This window comes from Eurosta solidaginis, chromosome 2 (genome assembly GCF_040869045.1).
Source record: "Eurosta solidaginis isolate ZX-2024a chromosome 2, ASM4086904v1, whole genome shotgun sequence".
Taxonomy (NCBI): domain Eukaryota; kingdom Metazoa; phylum Arthropoda; class Insecta; order Diptera; family Tephritidae; genus Eurosta; species Eurosta solidaginis.
In genome coordinates, this window is record NC_090320.1 from 252,089,082 (window position 1) to 252,113,107 (window position 24,026).

The 24,026-nt window shown below is 37.6% G+C and overlaps 1 protein-coding gene across 1 annotated transcript in view; it reads right to left on the reverse strand.

The window, feature by feature from the left end:
* LOC137241836 (uncharacterized) overlaps positions 1 to 24,026 on the reverse strand; it is a 514,945-nt gene that overhangs the window by 233,920 nt on the left and 256,999 nt on the right. The gene's annotated exons all lie outside the window — the stretch shown is intronic.

Genomic DNA, 24,026 nt, shown 5'->3' on the forward strand with positions numbered 1-24,026 from the left:
TCAAAATAAGGAGAATTAAATTTTGCAGAGCTAGCAGAGAAACGAACCGAATTGTAAATATCTAAAAAGAGTATATATAAGTTTTATAACAGTTTTGCATCGAAAATTTGCCGAAAGTGGATTTTGGCCTCAAACTGATGCGTTGGCGATTTCAAGAAAGAGAGTATGGCACAGATAATATCGCCATTAGACTGGGTCGAAAAAATGTCCGCTCCTAAAATTAAAGATTACGTTGAGAGGGTTTCGGAATTTTTTTTTTTTATCCTTCGAAATACAGCCGAAAAGTTTTTTTTGTTGTAACTTTGTTATTTGACGTCCGATTTTTAAAATTTAAATGCCATTTTTTTGGCCTTGAGAAGCTTCACATTACCGTTTAATGTCCTTTTAAGCTACGAAGTCGTTTTCACATGATTAGGTCAACTATCAAACTTGTACTTGTACTCGGCTTTCGAAGTTCGAAATTCTATATTTTGCATTTTTTTTGTTAACACGTTCAGCAAATTGAAAATGTAGAAATGTGGTCGTGGTACGCTCCTTTCCCTTATTTGAAGAGCTGAATTCTTTTTTTGAGAAATTTAGTATAACAGCTGTTATACGAGGTGAAAAGTCATTAACCAGAGTCTGACTGTAGTCACCACCGAAACTTTCTCAACATAATCTTTAAATTTAGAGGCGGACATTAGCAATTTTTTTTTGTATGGGGACCAACCCAGTTTAATCGCCATGCTCTTGTTAAAATATCTTAGTCTTGAAAGGTCTGCGAACCTCTCGGCTGAGTGTTTCCAAATGTGAAAAGAAACCAGAGAGGGTTCCTACGTTAATATGGAAATAAAAAAGGGTAATTTACTCTAAAATCCTTTCTTGTAATCAAAGAGAGGGCACAATATATCGTAAGACATTGCTCGTACAATGCCACAAAAAATAAAAGCTTAGTTACCCACTCGTTTAAATTTACCAAGTTTGTTTCGACTGCGTGTAGTTTTCTTTAGAAATGATTACCCCTACTAAGCTTATATCTTCGAAGTAGAAGTTATGGCTTATAAAGTTCTGGGTTACGGAGGATTCGGCTAAAAGCGCGAGGTATATATTTTCTCAGATAGTCAAGTAGCATCCGCTTAAATCTCCCGCCAATTTTTCTGCAAGAGGTTCATACCGAAGCCAACTTTGCAAGTAATGCGCTAATAAGAGTTCCTGGACAGTGAGAAGGCTGACGAACTTGCAAAGATGTTAGCGCTGGAAAAAATAACAAACGGAGCATTTTGCAGGACATTGCGATCTCAATTTCGTAGTCCTTGAATATCTGCAAGATAACCAAGCAACTTTAGATATGTTTGCGTTGTAAAATAGACGAGCTGCTAAATATGTAGATCAAGGAAAAATATCTTTTCGATCATTGCCACAATGTCTGGCTATTTGACTTGATTGCTGAGAAAATGAAGATGCACTTTAACAGCATTTGCAGGAGCAGCGGTTAGAAGGGAAGGAAAGGTACAGTTCGCAGCCCTTGTAGGAATACCCAGCTCTGTCATGCTATGGGTGGTTATATACTCTCGGAGCCCCAGGAAGTTGCTAAATGCACCATAAAGATATTTGCATGATTATTAACTGACCAAATGGCTTGCACAGATACCAGAAAGAGCAGTAATGGGTTCCAGAAGAAAGTGCATAAAAATTGCCCCCGCCAAAAGAAATCGAGATAGATATAGACTTCCATATATCAAAATTTTCAGTATCGAAAAAAAATTAGATTGAGTCATGTCCACCCGTCCGCCCGTTAACACGATAACTTGAGTAAATATTGAGATATCTGGACCAAATTTTGTACACGAGCTTATCTGGACCCAGAATAGATTGGTGTTGAAATTGAGCGAAATCTGATGATAACCACGCCCACTTTTTGTATATATAACATTTTGGAAAACACAAAAAAACTGATTATTTAGTAAATAATACACCTAGAATGTTGGAATTTGACATGTGGATATTGAGATTCTTGACAAAAATTTGAAAATTTTTTTTAAATGGGCGTGACACCGCCTACTTGTGATAAAATAAATTTTACAAATATTATTAATCATAAATCAAAAATCGTTAAACCTATGGTAAGAAAATTTGGCAGAGACGTTGCCTTTACTATAAGGAATGCTTTGAAGAAAAATTAACGAAATCGGTTAAGGATCACGCCCATTTTATATAAAAGATTTTCAAAAGGGTCGCAGACGAATAAAATAAGTTATATGCCTTTGCAGAAAAGAGCTTTATATCAATGGCATTTCATTCTCCAAGTGGATTTATAACAATAAATAGGAAAATTTTCAAATTAAAAAAATGGGCGTGGCACCGCCCCTTTTACGACTATTTCTATGTTTCTGTAGCCATAACTCGAATAAAAATGAATGGATCGTAATAAAATTGGGTACACAAATTTTCCGTATAGCAGGATATTTAAAAAAAAAAATCAAAAAAATGGACGAGATCGGTTAACGACCACACCCACTTTTATATAAAAGGTTTTTAAAAGGATGGTGGACGAAAAAAAGCTATATCTAAGCGAAAAAGAGTTTTGTATCAATAGAATTCTACACTAAAATTTTTGGGTTTGGGTGTGGCACCGCCCCTTTTACGACTAAACAATTTTCTATGTTTCGGGAGCCATAACTCGAAGAAGAATTAACATATCGTAATGAAATTGTGTACAAATATTTTCCTTATAGCTAGAAATATTTCTAGTAAAAATGGACGGGATCGCGGCAACTTAGATATAAAACAATTTTAAAGGGGTCGTAGATTGGAATAATAAGCTATAACTTAGCAAAAATTAGTTTTGAATCAATGATATTTCACTTATCAAGTTTTATTTTAAGAGGAAATGGGGAGACAGTTTTTTTTAAATGGGCGGTGCCACGTGTTATGTAGAGAAGTAACTTATCTGAAATGAAATGTACAAGTGAAACGCACGCTGAGTATATAATGTTCGGTTACACCCGAACTTATATACCTTTACTTGTTTTGACTTTTTTTGAACAATTTCCAAGATTACATCGAAGGTCCTGGATTCAAGGCCCAGACAAAAAAAAAACCTAAAATTTTGAAATTTTTTTCAAATTGGTAAAAATTACCTAAGTTATTCGCCCGGCGGCAATGGTTTAGCAAATATATGAGTGCATAAAATATATAAGCTCCACTCTGCCAGTTTGTAGGGAATACTAAAAGAAACACGCTGCAAATCGGAAGAGAAGCTCGGCCTGTGTCTTCTCCAAGGTAAATTGCGCCAAGAATTTTTTATATTTTTTCTTATATAAAATAGATTTTATATAAGTTCAAAATGATTGTCATAATCTCGAAAAATTTTCAAAATTCTCTTGATTTTATCTACTTATCTTCAAATTATATTTCGTATAGAAGAAAAGATCATTTTGTTTCAAAAATGTTCCGAACTAAATCCGGTACCAATTTAGAAGTAATACCTGTAATCATTGAAAGTTGTCTGAAACTGCTCTCAATATCTTGGAAGAATTTCGAAAAAGCTACAAAGTACTACTGAATACAGTAAACACATTATTCGAGAAAGTTCCCAGAAATGCTTCAGGAATGATACAAAAATTATTTTAATTAAAACTTACAGGAAAACCTGATGTTCTGAAACACAAACCGTAATTTTTTAACATACCGCAGTTAGCTTTACTTGTATGTTTATAAAGCTTTGTTGAGTTCTTCAATGATGTGTGGTTTGATATAGTGACCCGCTTAGTCCAAGAAAGACAGTCCTCTTGTATCCGCCCCTTGTGGTGGACAGACGTTGCCGATGAAAATCCTCCAGCTAGCCATTAAATCAAGCATGTCAGAGTGGCCTAGCCAGGTTGTCACTTTCTCACAATAGTTCATCGCTAAGCGCATCTTTAGTGTCTACCCAGAGAATATTTGTAAGCGAGCAACCATATGTAGTGATATGCTTGAACCGCATGTAAAATAATCACTCTTGCCAATAAATGCTACTTTGGACTAGGTAAATGAAAATCATGCACTACAAGTCACTTATCGCACCCGTTCTTCTATATAGCGCAGAAGCATGGACCATAATAACATCAGATGAAGCGGCTCTGGTAGAGTTTGAGAGAAAATTTCGAAAGATTTACAGACCTATACGCGTTGTCGATGGCGTATGCCGAAGAAGATTTAATAATGAGCTGTACGAGCTTTATGTAGACATCAACATAGCCGAGCAAATTAAAACGCAGCGGCTACGCTGGCTAGGCCATGTTATGTGAATGAAAGATGGCGCTTCGACTAAGAAAGTATTTTTAACAGAATCCGCCTATAGAAGCAGAGGAAGAGGGCGGTCCCAACTCCGCTGGATGGACTAGGTGAAAACTACTTCAATTCTCTTGGTGGGACATTTTGGCACTAGTTGGCAAAGCGTTGAAGCGACTGGCGCGCCCGGCAGGATAGCCATAAAAGTTTAAACCGTTAAGCGCCAATTAAGTTAGTTAGTCAGTATGTTTATGTGCATATCAAACTTATTTATATCAAACTAAAGAAAATGTTACGTATACGCACCGGTGTCCTGACGGATATTATTAATAAAACAGCGACCGTATTATTTTAATTTTGTTCTGTTTGCGTTGACTGAAAAAAATAACAAGTGGGCTTGATTGGTAGTTCGTTTTTATTTACGTCCTTTTTTCTGAATGAAGCTAAACAAATCGCAGAAGTTTGCCTTTGTTTTGTTCACATACTCAATAAAATCCAAATACTCTATAACGAAAGCATGTAGAGCCAAGAAGCAATTGATATCCAGCTGATAACGGCTTCTATTAGTCCAGTTGAATGCTAACATATTCCACAGCAACGTGACTGAATTCCGTTGCACAATCTACTCTCCGCAGGGATTCTTTTATGCTATGACACACACATACACAACATACCGCTTTGTCTCAACTGAAATATCGAGCTTCTTGTGCTCATGACTCCAAACATTGGCATATCTTTACATTTTCTTTGTGTACATGGCTGTATGTTTGAACTTCTTCGCGGCTCAGCTTCATTGTCTAAGCATCGAGTCATTGTTATATGAGCCTTCGATTGGATTGGCATTGGTATTTTCTTTAATCGCGAATTCCTTTGAAATTAGTAGCTTTTACTTTGGACGGCAGTAGTGGAATATTTAAAATATTGCACATACACGATTTGGAATTTGAAAGTTTTATTTATTACTTATTTATGTAGTGATAGGAAGGGGATGTATATATAAAGACTAACGGAAAGCTGTTGATAAATTTTAAATCGCATAAAAAATATGTATTAAATAATAAGGAGATAGAGGTAGATTCAGAAAAAAGGTATAGATAAAAGTAGATGTGAAATTTGAGGTAGTGATAGGGGTAAAGGTTCAGGCAGAGGTAGAAGTAAAGACTCAGCTCAGTATAAGTGGCTCACTCTCCGCAAACAGTGATTGGCTTATAAATTTAAGTTGGCTGCGACTATTGAAATAAGCAGTCCCCGACTTAGATCGGCTGAAGAAAATGGTTTGTTTTAAAAGGCCTACTGCACCTTCTGCGCCACAAGAGACAGGCCAAGAAGGTGCCGCACTGAATTTGGGCATTAAAAACCCACATTGTGGTTGCTCCGTGGAAAAACCTATCCAAGAGAGAGAGGAAACTAGATGAAGTAGGATACGTGTACACAATGTGAAAGAGAAACAGGTTAAGTTCTAAAAATAATAAAAACAGCTTATATTTAATAACATGTTAATATTGGGCCCAGTAAGGTCTTAGATAAGGAAAACTGGAATGATGTATAAACGTCAAAATCGTTGCAACATACACCATTTACCCACCCTGTCGGAAAATCAACAAAACAAAATAAGTAAGTAAACTGGATTAATGATTTGATGTGTTTGCGGAAATGATATTCGGGGATGCTTGTAAACGGCTTGACATCCCGGCTTTACGGCTAGTATCACATTTTTCTCCATTCCGTTAAAACCTTGGCAGGCCTTAAGGTATGTTCGAAATAAGTCACCATTAAGTTAGTACTGTTGCTTTGGTTGAGATTCCCACGATTACCGCTGGTCTGGCTGTGCACCCAGTCTTCATGAGGGACTGCGTCAAACTTCATGTGGCTTCCCGGATTTCGCACAGATAGCTTCTGGCTCATATAGGTGACTGTACATTCGGATTATGATAGTGGCCCCAAATGGGAACCCCATATCATGATCAGGTAATCAAATAAAGAAAAAAGAGAAACATATGGAAATATCATTCAACCCATTTATAGGGGTGCGTAATCAAAATAAGAAAAAAAAGAAGTGGAAATAATTTTCAACCCATTTATAGGGCGAAAACTTCCTGGCTGTACAGAATGACGTGGTTTCTCTTGCTACTCCAAGAGCAAGACGGGAAGAGGCTTAAACACGCATTAAGATAGCGTCCTGAAGTGGGGGCCTAATCACATAAGGGAGTAACGAAAATCACGATTACCGCTGGTCTGGATCTGAATGCAGTCTCTACAAGGGACTGCGTCAATTTTCACATGTCCTCCGTGCCACCGCATAGATAACCACGGGATCGTTCAAGGTGACTGTGCATTTCCCAAGTTGGGATTTAATCACATGGAAGAGTATTTAAAATAAGAATATAAGGCAAGATATGGAAATAACCTTCAAACAATTTGTAGGGCGAAAGCTACCTCGCTCTGCAGAGGAACCTTGTTTCTCCTGGTACTCCAAAGGCAAGACAGGAGAAGGCCTAAACAGGCACTCCTTCATTAAGTGGTAGCGGAAAATCTTTAAAATCGTCAGGCCTTAGCAGGAATCGTAAGTAAGTTGATAAAATTTGCCAAATCGATTGATGATCTGAATTAGTTATTTAAATATCTTATTGATAAACATGCCGTAATGAGCTACTTAGCCTTTATAATCAAGGTACATCAATCCCACGCTGAAGGTAAAGGAGTTAAAGAATAAAATAATTGCCAATGATACAGGTAAGAGTGGAAGGTCGTCACCCCTCTTTAAAAGACGAAGAGAAAACCAAGCAGTTAAGCCCACTTTATCATCCAGGGACGTTACGCGGCACGAAGGGTGTTAGAAACGAAGGGAGTCACAAGTGGTATTTAAGCAGAAAAAATCTCTAAAGAAAGAAGACGCGGCATTTCAAGAGATGAGAGAGTGGGTGCTAGCCACACCGCAAAACGCGAAATAGAATAAAATGTTTAAAACTAGTTCGGATGTAATCACTATTTCGAGGGCTAGAACTGCTCCATATACTGATATACCTCGAAAAGTGCGCAGTGTAGATGACATGAAAGCCTTTAGGGGGATGACGTCAAAACTGTTAGAATAACAGAAACAGGAGATTTATTACCTCAATTGAACGATCCGAGGAAGGGAAAACAGCTCATACCCAACAGATATTGAGGCAGTCCCAAGGGCGGAAGCCACGACAAAGTCGCTGAAAACAACGGATATAAAAAACCACTAGTAGATAAGCTCAGAAGGACAAATGGAGAACAAAAAAGATATAATGAAAAAGAAAATAATAGCTGGACGACTATGACATATACTGGAAAAGCAACATATACAATGGCAAACTTCTTTAAAGAATACAGCTTTAACACAGCATTCAAAACATCGAACATCTAGGGCGAAAACTAAGAACTAAAACTAACTCAGAGGATCCGTTTAGCAGCCACGGCGTATACAAGTTTACCTGCGGATGCCAGCATAGTTATATAGGACGAACAGGACGGCAAATAAGAACGAGATTCAGAGATCATATTAGATATTACAACATAAAAATACGGAATCCAAACATTATACCAGAGTCTAGCTTCGCGAATCACATGGTGGAGAATGAATGTTCTCCAGCAAACATCAATAAAACCGTTACGGTTCTTCACATACAAACAAAAGGAAGGCGTCTCAACGTACTCGAAAACATGAAAATCTACAAACAGAAAACATTCGGCGGTAGAATAATAAACGAACAGATAAACATAATTTCTGACACAATATTCAAGCCTTTAAAACTTGTTTACAAGAAACAAAGTAATCACATAGGTACAACAGACAAACACACAACAACAAATAAACACAAAACAATTAGCACGCCAAAACAAAAAAACCCCAAAGGTCAAGTGACTAAAAGCACGGATTTTTACCTACCCCAATCAGCCACATAAATCGATTAGTAAACCACCCTCGGTTCTGAATGAACACACAGCCATACGCATAACTAATCAATTTGACAATATCTGCTCATGTACCTACCAACTATAAACACAGGACAAACGACAACAACAGATCAGAACGAAAATCGATACTGATGATGGCACAACGCCGAAACCGATTTATCTCAAAACCAAATTTGATAAGGGATAACGGAAAATCGTTCCAATATACCACAACAAAGTCTTAAACGATCACACTACAGTTTAGGGGCTTCAATGAGACCTCTACGTCCGAGGTGAATTGCGATGCCCTCCATCAACAATGTAGCACTAACTGAACTGATGATAGCAGCATTTTTCCTAAAGCGCAAATAAAACGCGTAAGGTGAGTATTCCACCTAATTAAAGAGGTAAAACAAGTTATATGCTCTAACAGCTATGGGGCCGTGGTTAAGTAGCTCAGAAATGCCCGGATAACATGGATAGGTCATATCTATGCGGGAAGTCTGAGAGCTGATCAAAAGAACTGAAATCTGCGTTATGTAAGGAAAAATACTCTGCGGGTAGTTTGAGATGCATACGGCGGGATATGAGCAATTCGGTTGCCCATGAGGCTCCTCCAACTGAATTAAATTATTGTGAAGCAACTTAAGGCATCCTATCCTAAATAATATTTGAAGGTCCACCTTTTCCCTGGTGTTCTATCTATAGACAAATGTATTTTTGTGTGTATGATTATTTTGCTGCTTCCTTCATCTACAAATCCATTTGGCCCGTAAGGGCTTTTCAGCCATCTTCAGCCATTTTCAGACTAATAGATATATTTACTTATATGGAGCTGGAATGCAAGAAGATGTAAGGACAAGGCTAATTTGAACATATCTATAAACTGCAGAGAATATCAGCGCTTATGAAATGTTGCCTTAATAGTTTCTATTCTAAGGAATGTTATATGGCGATATCCAGGGCAGAGGAAATTATGTCCCTTCGCACTACTTTCTCCATAGTTCCGAATTAGTTCTAAGTTCCGAACTACACCATTTTGAGTTGTAACAAAAAAGAAGGGTTGACACCGAATATAACATAACCAGCTGTGTACTCGAAACGCTGTTGTTGTTTGCTCTGTGTGGCTAAAAGTGTTACAAAGCTACACAGTAAGACATACATGGTTTTATTCTGAACTGATTTTTGTTCAAAAGAAGCAAAACATATACAGAGGCTACCACAGTTGAACTTGAACAAGTAAAAATGCAGTTTTCCTTCAGATGAGGGGATTTCCCTACAAAAACTGTTTATTTCAAAATAAATATATAACAGAAGAGTAAACATAACAAGTACAAGTAGAAGTGGCTTTCAGGCGATTTCGCTCATTTTCAGAACAAAAAGTTGTAGCTACGCAAAAAATATTTATGCCACATTTCGTTCGGATTGGAAGATTTTTGCACGACTTGTGGCATTAAAAGTACTTTGAAACAAGTAACAAAAAAGAGGTGGGTCACGCCCATTTTCAAAATTTGTGTAAGTTTTTTCCTTAGCACAACCATGCCACCACTGAAATAGAATATCAGTCAAATGTAGTTAAATACCACAGAGTTATTGCAAATTTTGTTAAAGTAAGACCTTTAACAAAAGTGGGCGTGGTTCTTTACCGATTTTAATTATCTTCACTCTGTCTATATAATTTGGCAATGATAATGGCTCTGCCAAATTTCAATGTAATATCTGCAACGGCTTTTGATTTACGGCTTGTTAAACATCCAAACGTTGGTCTTCTAAATGTGGGTAGTGCCGCGCCTACATATATCCCAACATTTTTTGAAATTTATGTTTTGCATGATAAAATCAATTCACCTAACAAACTTTATTAGCTTAGCGGTATTCGTTTTTGTATTATCTGATTCCATTTCCATTTCTCTTAATTTTGGATATCGAAAAAGTGGGCGTGATTACGTCCGATTTCGTTCATTTTCAACAAAAATATATTCTGGGTCCCGATAAGTCCGTATACTAAATTTAGTGCATATATCTCAATATTTGCTCTAGTTATCGTGTTCGCGGTCAGACATGCGGACGTGCGGACATGGCTTAATAAAATTTTTTTTCGATACTGATGATTTTGATATATGGAAGTCTATATCTATTTCGATTCCTTTATACCTGTACAACCAACCATTATCCAATCAAAGTTATAACACCCTGTGTACAAATAGAGTCAGGTATAAAAAAGAACGGATGAAAATTCCATAGCATTATATGGAAATGAAAGTAGTCAAATGAAATTGCGGCGGCGTTAAATGTGCGGTACTATTTCGCTTGCTCCGAGTCCAGTCGAACAAATTTTATGGCAGGAAATTTTTAAATATTTTATATAAACTTTTTCAACTGAAGAAGCTGAAGACCTAGTTTCTAGCCAGCTAGAACTAGTTCTTGATATGATGTGCTAAAAGGAAGGAGCTCAACCCATATTAAGAGATGAAGACTGAAATAAGCTTTACGACTCATACCGGATTCATTCTACACTAATAGTTTTTTCTGCACGGTAACCGCTAGGGTCCCAGCAGGATACGCTTTCATCTATATATGTAAACGCTCTAGTTCACATGTAAATATTAGACTTTGTATGTGTGTGTGTACATATGAATTTGTTACGTTGTTTGCAACAGAGTGGCGTTCGTAGTAGAATTCTGCAAATGGTAACATCGAGATTGCGGTCATTTGAGTGTTGTTGAAAATCCATGCACACAAGCATCCATGTCCAGTGGTACATAGAAATTGCGATATGAAGAATATAATTGCTATTCTTTTGTCAACAAGTTACAAAAATTTCCCTGGAAAAAACACTTGAATATGTTTTGAGCAAAGGAACCAGGTTAGGTTAGTTGGTAGCTACCTTAGTAGAGGAAGCTCACTTGAATAGCATGAAGGTCCGTTCTGATGCCACATAAAATGAAAGTGACGTAAGCAAAGGCTACTCAGAATGTCGTAACGATATAGATTCGAACGAAAATGGTCTCAATTTCGGATAAATCCTCAAGAGATTGAAGTGAGTCACGACCGCAGTACGTTTTCCTAGTTCTCCTAAAAGCTGGGCAATCAAGCATAATGTAACTCGATGATTTCGCTTCATCATCCATACAGATGCAGAAAGATGGGGTTTCAAGTATATTGAGACGTACTGCATGGACTTCCATTGGAAAGTGCTCTGTCAAAAAGGCAATGGTAAATGATATAGGTGCCTTAGCGAACCCAATCATTCGACAGATCTCCCGTCAACCAACTCCGGCCAGAAGGATCATGCTACTCTGCAAAGGTGGTGTCCGCAAAACGCTTGCTGAGCTGAGTCGATTCCCATTTAGGCAGGTGGCCAGCGAAATCTTGAAATCCCTACAATCATCTTTTACTGGTTCAATCATGCCGACGAAGGGTAAGAGATTCGCTTGACAGTTTCCCGGAATATCTCTATTGCCCGGGACCCATATAATCTTAAACATAAAATAGTTCGATGCAATCACAAGCGAAGTCAGAAACCCTCACACCACGTTAAATCGCACTTTAATTGAACTCAAGGCTTTGATAGCCTCTTAGATATTTGAATAGACGTTAAATTCCCTACCCATAGCATTCCCTACACTGAATAGTACTTCATCCACCACATCCTTAGTCATGGAAAATTCCTATTGGAAAACGCTGTAGTAATCAGCCAATTTAGGCTTGCGGCTTACATTTAGCTCTTGACAAAAGACCTACGCACCAAACTTTCTTACCAACTTCGATATATTCTTGAACAAGTTAACTAGTTCCTGTCTCTAGATGAGTTCTTTTCTCTATTTCACTATCGGGGGAATAACTGGGGTGTACACAGGGAGCAGTTATTGAAACAAAATAGCTTCTCCTGTCAGGGATAAAGTCAAATATCTTAAGAAGGCTAGAATGTCCGAAGTCACAAATCCCATAGCCAATATCACGAAGCTTGACCAATATCTACTATATGTATGTTCAGCGTGGTATTCAGTGCCTACGTAGGTATTGTACTGTTGTACTGACACTAATGTTATGGTGGTTCCCGCCGTGTTCAGTACATTTCACCAGAACTGCACCTCATAGAGCATCTCATTAAGCCAATGTACTAATCTTTGTGAGCACGCCCATCTCTTGCCCATAGCCGCCGCGGAAACCGCGGTCTTGCTGGCCATGTCTTCCACATCTAGTCTTCAGGACAGTTTCCTGTCCAAAATATTTCCTTAATACTTAACCATATTAGAAACTACCAACGATACCACCCAATCGAGGGAGTTCTGAAAGCGGACATTTTATATCTCCTTCTGAAAATATATGTCCGTTTTTCCTGGGCTGTCCGCCAGTCCACATGACTCAGCCCACCCTGTCACTTTGTTCACGCAACCCTGCAGAAAATTGCGTAGGATGCATAGAAAATTGTTTTGACTAGGATAGCCAAGTCATCTATCTATGGAACCACCCGACAGCCATTAGATGCTAATAGCATCTTTATTATTAGCTTTTATTTACTTTCACTTGGCTGTTGTCTGTAATCAAATCTTGCAAGTTAAATTTGATACACTTCCCGGGGTCCGATTGAGTTGAAATTTTGCACTCATGTATAACCCCGATGACAATGCAATATTACTTTGCGAGAATTCGATAAATTAATCGACAACAGAGTTATCGGTAAAGATTTGTGTTCACAAGGGAATAAAAGCCTAAGTCCTTCATTTAGAGGGATGGTGAATAACCTGCAGCGGCTCAAGAACGAGGTAACTTCGCTTTGTTTGTATATATATCGAACGTAGAAGTTTGGCTGTTATTCCTCAATGTTGCATACTTTTCTGCGCACTTGATTTTGTTTTACAGATTTAACCCACAGAGCAGAGATCTGCAATGAGTAGTTGTAAACTAAATGCGACATAGTCAAAGTGAGAATAAAATACGATTTTAAGATAGTTAACACTGTTTGACACAATTTTATATGTGCTCTCTGTCAAAAATGCTCCAACTAACTTAAGCGCCAAATACACGACACGAACATTTCCGCGAACATTCCGTAATCTTGTTCGCAGCTTTGGCCATACACCATACGAACATTTGGCCGAACATTTGTTCTCTTTCAGACAGCGATGAATACGGACAACAATTGTGCTGCGATTATAGTCGCATAATCATTATTCTTTTTAATTCTATTACAATAATCTTTGCTTTTTACTTGTCACAATGATGGCAAAGATTTATACATTTCAATAAATTCACTCAAAATTTTTTATTGTCCATTTTACTTTTCCGCGCACGTCTGTTCCGTTCAGAAATTACTACGATTATGAGCTATTTCGCCACACACGCACGAACAGTTCGCGCAAATGTTCGCCAAAAATTAAAATATTTTGATTTTTGGCGAACATTTGCGCGAACTGGCAAACACCACCATACACGACAGAAAAGGTCGCAGAAACATGACATAACGGGAATGTTCGCGGAAATGTTCGTGTCGTGTATTTGGCGCTTTAGCCACATTTTATTTCGATTAATAATATGCCCCAATATATTTGCATCATGATATAAAAAATCGTGTACTCATACTCAGTCAGGGTTATTTAAACGTAGCGATTCGTTTCAGTAGCTTGGTTGAGGGTCTTTTTCATCCTGACACCGCGTTAGCTTTGAACGCGAAAGATCTGACAACCGAAGATGCTGATATCCGAAGTGAAGCCACTTTTGGCAAACACATACGATATGTTTACACGAAAGTCTGTATATTCATATGTATGTATGTATGTATTTAACATTTTGTTGTTGCAAGCACACGTGAACATGTGTATGCGCATATATACAAATTAATTTGAATGAGTTGAACAAAGCATGGGGCGCATTACAAAAGCACAACTGCTGGCGAAGTTGATTAGTGATAACTTCTTGGAACGCACAGTTGAAACTTTACGACAAATAAGTGAGCATAAGAATTTTCCGCTCCATTCACTCAACGTTTTTATCGATTGGTTGTTTACAGTTGGCTCAACGTATCGTTTCAAAAGCACAATTTCTTTCACTCAGCTGATAACTCATTATTAGCAAGATCCATTAATTTATGGAACAAAAAACAATGATCAAATTGATGTTAATAACATAACACACTCAGCCATTAACAAAACAGAACTAGAAGTATTTGTTGGTGCTAAAGTTATGTTGAGATATAACGTTGACGTTGCTAAGGGACTTGTAAGTGGAGCAATAGGTCACATCAATGAAATTATATGGCCATATTACAGACGTTCTCACCTATACCATAACGATATACCATAGGTTCGCGTAGACTTTGGCAACAATGGCGTTCAAATAATACAGCCTAAATCAGTTCAATTTCCTTCTAAATTTAATCACGGCACAGCCGAAAGAAGAATGCTCTCGATTGTCTTGTCGTGAGCTTCAACTGTGCACAAAATGAAGGGAACTGCTGTAGATCATGTTGTTATTTATCTAGGCAGAAAACTATTTGCTGCTGGTCAAGATATGTGGCTTTAAGCCGAGTTAGGTCTTTACCAGGTTTTCGCATCGAAAAACTTGACTGTTCAAAGTTGACTTCAAAGAAACCTCGTAATGTTGATGCATTAAAAGAAATGGATAGTATGAGAAACGTTATAAATAACTAAGTAAAGATTACATAACTAATTTAAACAATAATTTACCCTACTAAAAATTTAAAATAATTGATATTAAAACAAGTAAGGAAGGTTAAGTTCGGGTGTAACCGAACATTACATACTCAGTTGAGAGCTATGGTGACAGCATAAGGGAAAATAACGATGTAGGAAAATGAACCGAGGGAAACCCTGGAATGTGTATCAAATGAAAGGCATTAAAGAGTATTTTATGAGGGAGTGGGCCATAGTTCTATAGGTGGACGCCATTTAGGGATCTAGCCATAAAGGTGGATCAGGGTTGACTCTAGAATGCGTTTGTACGATATGGGTATCAAATGTAAGGTGTTAATGAGTATTTTAAAAGGGAGTGTTCCTTAGTTCTATAGGTGGACCCCGTTTCGAAATATCGCCATAAAGGTGGACCAGGGGTGACTCTAGAATGTGTTTGTACGATATGGGTATCAAATTAAAGGTATTAATGAGGGTTTTAAAAGGGAGTGGTGGTTGTTGTATAGGTGGTCGCATTTTCGAGATATCGCCATAAAGGTGGACCAGGGGTGACCCTAGAATTTGTTTGTACAATATGTGTATCAAAAGAAAGGTGTTAATGAGTATTTTAAAAGGGAGTAATCCTTAGTTCCATATGTGGACGCCGTTTCGAGATATCGCCAAAAAGGTGGGTCAGGGGTGAATCTAGAATTCGTTTGTGCAATATGGGTATCAAACGAAAGGAGTTAGTGAGTATTTTAAAAGGGAGTGGGCCTTAGTTCTATAGGTGGACGCCTTTTCGAGGTATCACAATAAAGGTGGACCAGGGGTGACTCTAGACTTTGTTTGTACGATATGGGTATCAAATTAAAGGTATTAATGAGAGTTTTAAAAGGGAGCGGTGGTTGTTCTATAGGTGGTCGCCTTTTCGAGATATCGCCATAAAGGTGGACCAGGGGTAACTCTAGCATGCATTTGTACGATATGGGTATCAAAAGAAAGGTGTTAATGAGTATTTTAAAAGGGAGTAATCCTTAGTTCCGTAGGTGGACGCCGTTTCGAGATATCGCCATAAAGGTGGGCCAGGGGTGACTCTAGAATTCGTTTGTGCAATATGGGTATCAAACGAAAGGAGTTAATGAGTATTTTAAAAGAGAGTGGGCCTTAGTTCTATAGGTGGACGCCTTTTCGAGGTATCGCAATAAAGGTGGACCAGGGGTGACTCTAGACTTTGTTTGTGCGATATGGGTATCATATGAAAGGTGTTAATGAGTATTTTAAAAGGGCGTGGGTCTTAGCTCTATAGGTGGACGCCTTTTCGTGATATCACCATAAAGGTGGACCAGGGGTGACTCTAGAATGAGTTTGTACGATATGGGTATCAAATTAAAGGCATTAATTGGAGTTTTAAAAGGGAGTGGTGGTAGTTGTATATGTGAAGGCGTTTTCCAGATATCGGCCAAAATGTGGACCAGGGTGACCCAGAACATTATCTGTTGGATACCGCTAATTTATTTATATATGTAATACCTGCCAAGATTTTAAGGGTTTTTTATTTAGCCCTGCAGAGCTTTTTCATTTTCTTCTACATAATATGGTAGGTGTCACAACCATTTTATAAAGTTTTTTTCTAAAATTATATTTTGCGTCAATAAAACAATCCAATTAACTTACCATGTTTCATCCCTTTTTTCGTATTTGGTATAGAATTATGGCATTTTTTTAATTTTTCGTAATTTTCGATATCGAAAAAGTGGGCGTGGTCATAGTCGGATTTCGTTCATTTTTCATACCAAGATAAAGTGAGTTCAAGTAAGCACGTGAACTAAGTTCATTAAAGATATGACGATTTTTGCTCAAATTATCGTGTTAACGGCCATGCGGAAGGACAGACGGTTGACTGTGTATACAAACTAGGCGTGCCATCAACCGATTCCGCCCGTTTTCACAGAAAACAGTTAACGTCATAAAATCTATGCCCCTACCAAATTTCAAAAGGATTGGTTAATTTTGTTCGACTTATGGCGTTAAAAGTATCCTAGACAAATTAAATGAAAAAGGGCGGAGCCACGCCCATTTTGAAATTTTCTTTTATTTTGTATTTTGTTGCACCACGTCATTACTGGAGTTGAACGTTGACGTAATTTACTTATATACTGTAAAGATATTAAATTTTTTGTTAAAATTTTACTTTAAAAAATTTTTTTTTTTAAAGTGGGCGTGATCCTTCTCCGATTTTGCTAATTTTTATTAAGCGTACATATAATAATAGGAGTAACGTTCCCGCCAAATTTCATCATGATATCTTCAACGACTGCCAAATTACAGCTTGCAAAACTTTTAAATTACCTTCTTTTAAAAGTGGGCGGTGCCACCCCCATTGTCCAAAATTGTACTAATTTTCTATTCTGCGTCATAAGTTCAACTCATCTACCAAGTTTCGTCGCTTTATCTGTCTTTTGTAATGAATTATCGCACTTTTTCGGTTTTTCGAAATTTTCGATATCGAAAAAGTGGGCGTGGTTATAGTCCGATATCGTTCATTTTAAATAGCGATCTGAGATGAGTGCTCAGGAACCTACATACCAAATTTCATCAAGATACCTCAAAATTTACTCAAGTTATCGTGTTAACGGACGGACGGACGGACGGACGGACATGGCTCAATCAAATTTTTTTTCGATCCTGATTATCTTGATATATGGAAGTCTATATCTATCTCGATTCCTTTATATATGTACAACCAACCGTTATCCAATCAAACTTAATATACTCTGTGAGCTCTGCTCAACTGAGTATAAAAATTTAAACCCCAGTGACCAAATCAAGTTGTTTTATTCTTATTGATGCTGCATTTCCATGAGAGTTCAGGATACACGTTGGTGTATGGTGTATAGAAGATGTTTGAGGTAAGAAAAAAAATATAAATTCTTTTTTTAACGAACAGATAGTGCAAAGTTAGTACTTAAATGACGTGATTTTAGATATGAAAACTTTAAAGAGCGGAAACGTGGTTCGGTTGCGCAGCATGTACCACATTTGATTGGAAAAGTCTTACGCAGTATGGCTGAATAAAATGATTGGCAAATATTTTTATTTTGGAGGCTGGACCTTCAACAATCCATGCATCTTCCGGTACTGCATACACCCTGTACTTGAAAGACCCTGCATGACTTTTGATGCCTTTTTAATTCCCCTAACTCATTCTCCTGACTAAAATATTACATTCAAATGTGACTAATCACTGTCAACTCAAAGGTAAAGAGAGCACAGGCATATAGATATGATTTAAGCTGTGTAAGAGGCAAGGTCAGTTCTGAATAACTCCTACTTCCTTTGACATATCATTCAATCTATGAAAAATTAAGTGCTAGGCTCACTAGCTTTTGTAACCTCTATTTTCGCATTTGAGTAGGCGATAGTCCACAATTCTCATCAAAAGCTCGTGGAAATTGCATACAATTGTAGCTACGAAAAAAGTGTTTATAGCAAATTTCGTTCGGATTGCGACATTTCTGTTCGACTTATGACATTAAAGGTACTTCGGAAGGAGCAACAAAAAAGGGGCGGATTACGCCCTATCTCGGTTCCTTTTTACCTGTATAACCAACCGTTATCCAATCAAAGTTATAAAACCTGTGTACAAGTACAGCTGGTTATAAAAATTGCGGTATCGCAATCAGTTTTGGACCCATACTCTCTTAACAAAAGTTGTCAAATTTAGTACGTAGCGTCTTTCACCGTAAGACATACCCTTTCAGAGCTTTCTGTTAATAGTAGGTAGGTCATCCAAGTAGTTAATGAAAACCCGTCATGATACAATAAAACTCGTCTGAGCTCACTGAATGCTGGACTGGGTATATAATACAATTAGGTACATTTATTATAAATTCAAGAATATTTGAAAAAACTTTTTTCAAAAACCTGCCCAGATTTTCTCAGAGACGCTAGTAACTAAAGGATTTTAGACGTGTTCTTGCTAGAGCAAGGCATCTACGCAGACAGGGTTCAGCGGTATTTTTGGAATTTATGTGTTTACAACTTTTGCAGTGGTCATTATGCGAAATACCCATATTTCATAAATGCGTGACAATAGCCCAATAGCCGCTGCAGGCCGCTGTAATTCTATGGGTATATGGTTTGTGCATGGCTAAGTAAGTGATTTTATTGCTGCTTAGATATCATAGAAGAGAGATAACTTGCCAGTTATTTTGGCGGCCACCGTGGTGTGATGGAGCGTGCTCCGCCTACCACACCGTATGCCCCAGGTTCACACCCCGGGCAAAGCAACATCAAAACTTAAAATAAGGTTTTTCAATTAGAAGAAAATTTTTCTAAGCGGGGTCGCCCCTCGACAGTGTTTGGCAATCGCTCCGGGTGTATTTCTGCCATGAAAAGCTCTCAATGAAAACGCATCTGCCTTGCAGATACCGTTCGGAGTAGGCATAAAACATGTGGGCCCCGTCCGACCAATTTGTAGGGAAAAAAGTAGAGTAGCACGACGCAAATTGGAAGTGATGCTCGGCCTTAGATCTCTTCGGAGGTTATCGCGCCTTACATTTATTTTTATTTATTTATTTTTCGAACAAGCTTGCCAAATCGCAAGGACCTCTGTTTGAAACATACAAAAATATGACTGCAGTTCGAAGGAAGAAGAAATCTGTAAGGAACCCGGGTACGCCATCACATAAATTTATAGGCGAAGTTGGTGTTGTCAAGTTTCTTAGATTTGAAGATTAATATATACTTCGTTAGCACTAGCTACCGGTAAATCTTTCAGTGAGTTTGTGGGTTAGAGGGTTAAGAACGTTTCCAATATAAAGCATTCCTCTCGTAGAAAGTGACAAAGGTGCACATGACCGAAGGTTCGAGGTGTCAAAAAAATCCCTCTTGTAACAGTCGTTGTTAGTACCGCGGCTTACCGTATGTTTATCCCTCTAATGACATTGCATGTTCCTAAACTTTCGATAAAAAATTCTGATGTTTCAGCAACATCAAAAACAACACATATACAACTGTATAATTTTTTTTTTTTTTTGATGGAACTCACATTGAGCTCCATCTATACTCGTGAAGCTCTTGAGTACGTAAGTAACTAATACAAACATCTCAAAGGTGAAGCCAAAAAATTTTATTTTTCCTTGAATTCCCTTTATATCGACGTTCTGATTCTGACATTTCAGTATATATCCTAATCACTGACATGCTCCTATTCACCTATGATCACGAACTGTCACACAACAATAACTACGCATATCTGTTCACTGAATAAAACAAATCACAACAATAATGCACGCAACACAATTGAACGAATCGAAACTTTGAGTTGGCCACTTAGTAGCATTTCATGGTTAATTAGCGTGTGATAATGAATACCCACACACATAGTCGCATTATTTCACTGAACTCGGCTCCCAGTGAGTAAGTTTTTATGGCTGACTGCTCACCTAAAGACCACAATGCCGCAACTCGATATCCGCCTACTTAAAATGCGCATTCATTCCCAAACCACAAATGTGACTGTTGTTGCACCAAAAGAACCGATTTTATATAACAAGAACTCATATATCGACATATTTTTGAATTCGCTATGTATCGCGAAATATTTTGTATGCATTTTGTATATTTTCACAGAGTAAAATTAACTTTCCAAATTTACGGCTAACGAGAACTATTGTACGAATAAATTTAACTCTCTACCGCTAAATGGAATGATATGAATGTGGACGTTTATGAGGGGTGTTCGTAATTAAACAAAGGTATTTTTTTATAGAAACGTGAACATCGAAAATTATCGAAAAGTTATCGATTTGTTATGGAAAATATATCGGTTTACTCTAGATTTATTATCTATAACAATAATACTTTGAAAATAAACCGATATTTAAACGATAACAAATCGACAAAAAGTCGATGCATTTCCGATAACCTATATTTTTTATGATTGATATATTTTCGATTACATGTCGACATACTTTAAAAAATAAAAAAACAATATTTTTTAATAGAAAATCTAAATTTTTTTCGATAAACAATAGATATTTTTTCGAAAAAATCGATAAATCTTTATAAAGATTTGTTAGCGATAGAAAGTCGAAATCAAACAGATAACATAACGATAATAATAACATCCCAATAGCTTTTCATATTCATGAATATATTTTTCCTAGCCCTTTTAAAATGATAACATAATACTTTCGCAATGATTCCCAATAGTCGCACATACATACAATCCCGAAATTATCTCAAAATATACGACCGGGACGAAATATAATTTGTCTAGTTTAAATTTTGAGTAATGCCCTTTATCTGCACACCGTTATAATGAAAAACGTTTATTATATTCTATTTGCAACCGAAAAGTTATCGATTTGTTATAGAAAAAATTAATCGATTTTTTATCGAGACGCCATCGTTTGCTGGCGACGTGCTATCGATTACAATAACACTTCGAAAATATAGCGATATTAAATCGATAACTTTTCGATATAAAAACCGAAACATTTTTGAAAACAAATCAATATTTTTTCAATAACAAATCGATAGCCTTTAATTTTGCGATAATAAAATGATAGCTGTTCAATAACCGTGGCTGCTTGCAGAAAGTCGAAAACACATCGATAACAAACCAATAACATGCTGAAAACAATCCGTTAATAATAACAGCGCGTTCTTTCACATTCAAAATTAGAACACACCTAATGTACTTTGTCCATATAAAACTGCTTGATGCAGTTCTCATAGCGCCTTTAGTTTTTCGTTGATATGCTGACGCTGATTTTTACGGTTTTTAGTAGGCAACTTTTCGATACTTATATATGAATACTCACACATACATACATGCATATATGTGTATATATTTGTCCTAGCTTTTCAACCACATCATTTCCAACATGCTCTTGTTTCATTTTCATTATTTCACGATTTTATTCGAACTTTTTGCCATTTATACAGTTTCATTTGTTAACGAGTTATTGCTTCGGTTAATGGGCTTTGGAGTCAATAGTCAGCGGAGGGAATTCTCCAGTTGTTGTTGTATTATTACGATGCGGCTTATATGGAGTTGTGGAAATTAATTACGCAACAACCGAATTCATATCGGTTAACTTATATGGTTATATATAAACCAAAAAACTCGTCATAAAACATTCCGTGCTGCTTGCAACTAGATTCTGATTAATCCACAATTCTGGTATATATTTGAGTTATCTTCAAAAAGAATATCATATTTGGCTCTTAATCGTTACAAGTTTGCAAGTGCAGATTACTTAGATTTCCAAAATATATTGTTGGCTTTATTTCCCAAGACGAAATCTCGATATTAGCACAGAAGTTTCTCACGACACTCGATGCTAGCATAACAGGTTCAGCACGAACACCAAGCGGGGTTTCCCTTCAAGTCTTCAATCAGAGAAGCTCCTTTCTAAGGAGGCTATTGAATGCTCGGATATATACTACAAGCGGCCTGAGTTGTTAATATTATAAAGAAAATTTGGAATCCTTCTTTGCGATAGCCAACTGAAATTTTCTCAAGCGAGGCAACCGAAATCCCTTAGACGTGTGCTAGTTAGCGCAAAGTATATGCATGTTAGTCTTTTTGGTAACTTTTTTGCAAGTTATACAGTGGTCTCTATGAGGAAAAACTATCTTCTATAATCTGTGCAGACCGGGTATATGTTTTCACGTGTCGGCTCTAGCTCTGCTTTTCCTTTAATGTACTCTGGTCATGTGACCTTTGATATTTTACAGCCCGTGACACATTTCGACAACAACAACATAATTTGTTGTTATATTAACGAGAAGAAACTTCCCGAAGGCTTTCGGAAGTGTTATCGATGTTGAAGGTCCTTTGCAGGTACTAGCCCGGCCATCCCGGCAACAATTAATATGATCACATTAAACCTTCTAGGTCATCATGCCCCCACCCCCTAGCGCCATGAGGAACTTGGGGTCGCCAGAGCCTCGCCTGCTAAACATGTGTATAATAGATTCATATTTGTGACATCATTCCCCTGGCGTAGGTGAGGTTGACAATTGGGTTACGGAAGCTCTTAAGCTATAAAGCGTTGTATTGCGCTTATAAAAATTTCGATTTCCCTCCTTAGTTGCACGTAAGGGTATGCTCACTTCCACATTGGTTTTTCCACCATTTACTTCCGCTGAGCCTGTGCTTGCCAGTTCATCAACTATTTCATTTATTTCGGTTCCACTATGATCCTGAACCCAGACAATGAATAATTATAGAGTTTCTGTCAACGCAGCCATATTATTTGCAAGCCCATATAAGCTTAGAGCTGGCGTATGACGCAGCTGGCGCTTATATTTCAGCTTGGCTGACAGAGAAGTTATTGCCTTTTTAACCTCGATTGTTTTGCAGGCTTGGCATATCGCGAGTATTTCTACCTAAAACATACTACAACATGAAGTCAGTTTGAACGACACAAAAATTCCTAGAGAATTCGGGTATATTCCATTCCCTCAGCTGGCTCCATACTGGATCCGGTGTTGTAGACACGTATGCCGTTTTCAGATGTAATCGAACTCCTCTTCCAATTATTGCCACTTGGAAGGATAGTGTTGAGTATCTTTCCCGCAGCCAGATTCCCCGAATCTCAGGGCGGCTTCTGCCGATGTGCATAGTATCTCTATCAGAATCAGACTTAAGATGTAATATATAACTGCAGTGAGAAAGTAGTGACGGACTCCGGTGGAACCAACGCACAAAGTGCTCTGAACATTTTGTAGACTTGTGAGATTGTAGTTCTTACCAAGAGCTTCCCACCATAGTATAGAGACGTGCACCGTACTCAGGATTGCTACATTGTCAGCGTACGCCATTGTTTGCTGTCGATTTTTGCTAAGGCATCATTTATAATAATGAGCCACAGCAAAGGTGAGTGCGATGCACCTCGCCAACATATCCATATAGAAGACTACCGCTGCGTATACGTAACATTTCTCATTGGTTCGTAAAAAAGAAAGTCAAGGATGGTGAAAAAACAGGAGAAGGAGTACAAGGGAGATGAATAGGAAGAAAAAAATGGGTGATAGGAAAAAGCATGATTAACATTATAATGAGGGACACCCCATTTTCCAAACCCAGACGGAAATATTTTCGAATAGAAGAGCGTCTGCTACGTGTGTATACCAGTTTGTATATGGAGTATTCCATCACATTTCGACCAATTTTGAACCCGACCCCTTTAGAATTGGCTGAAAGTT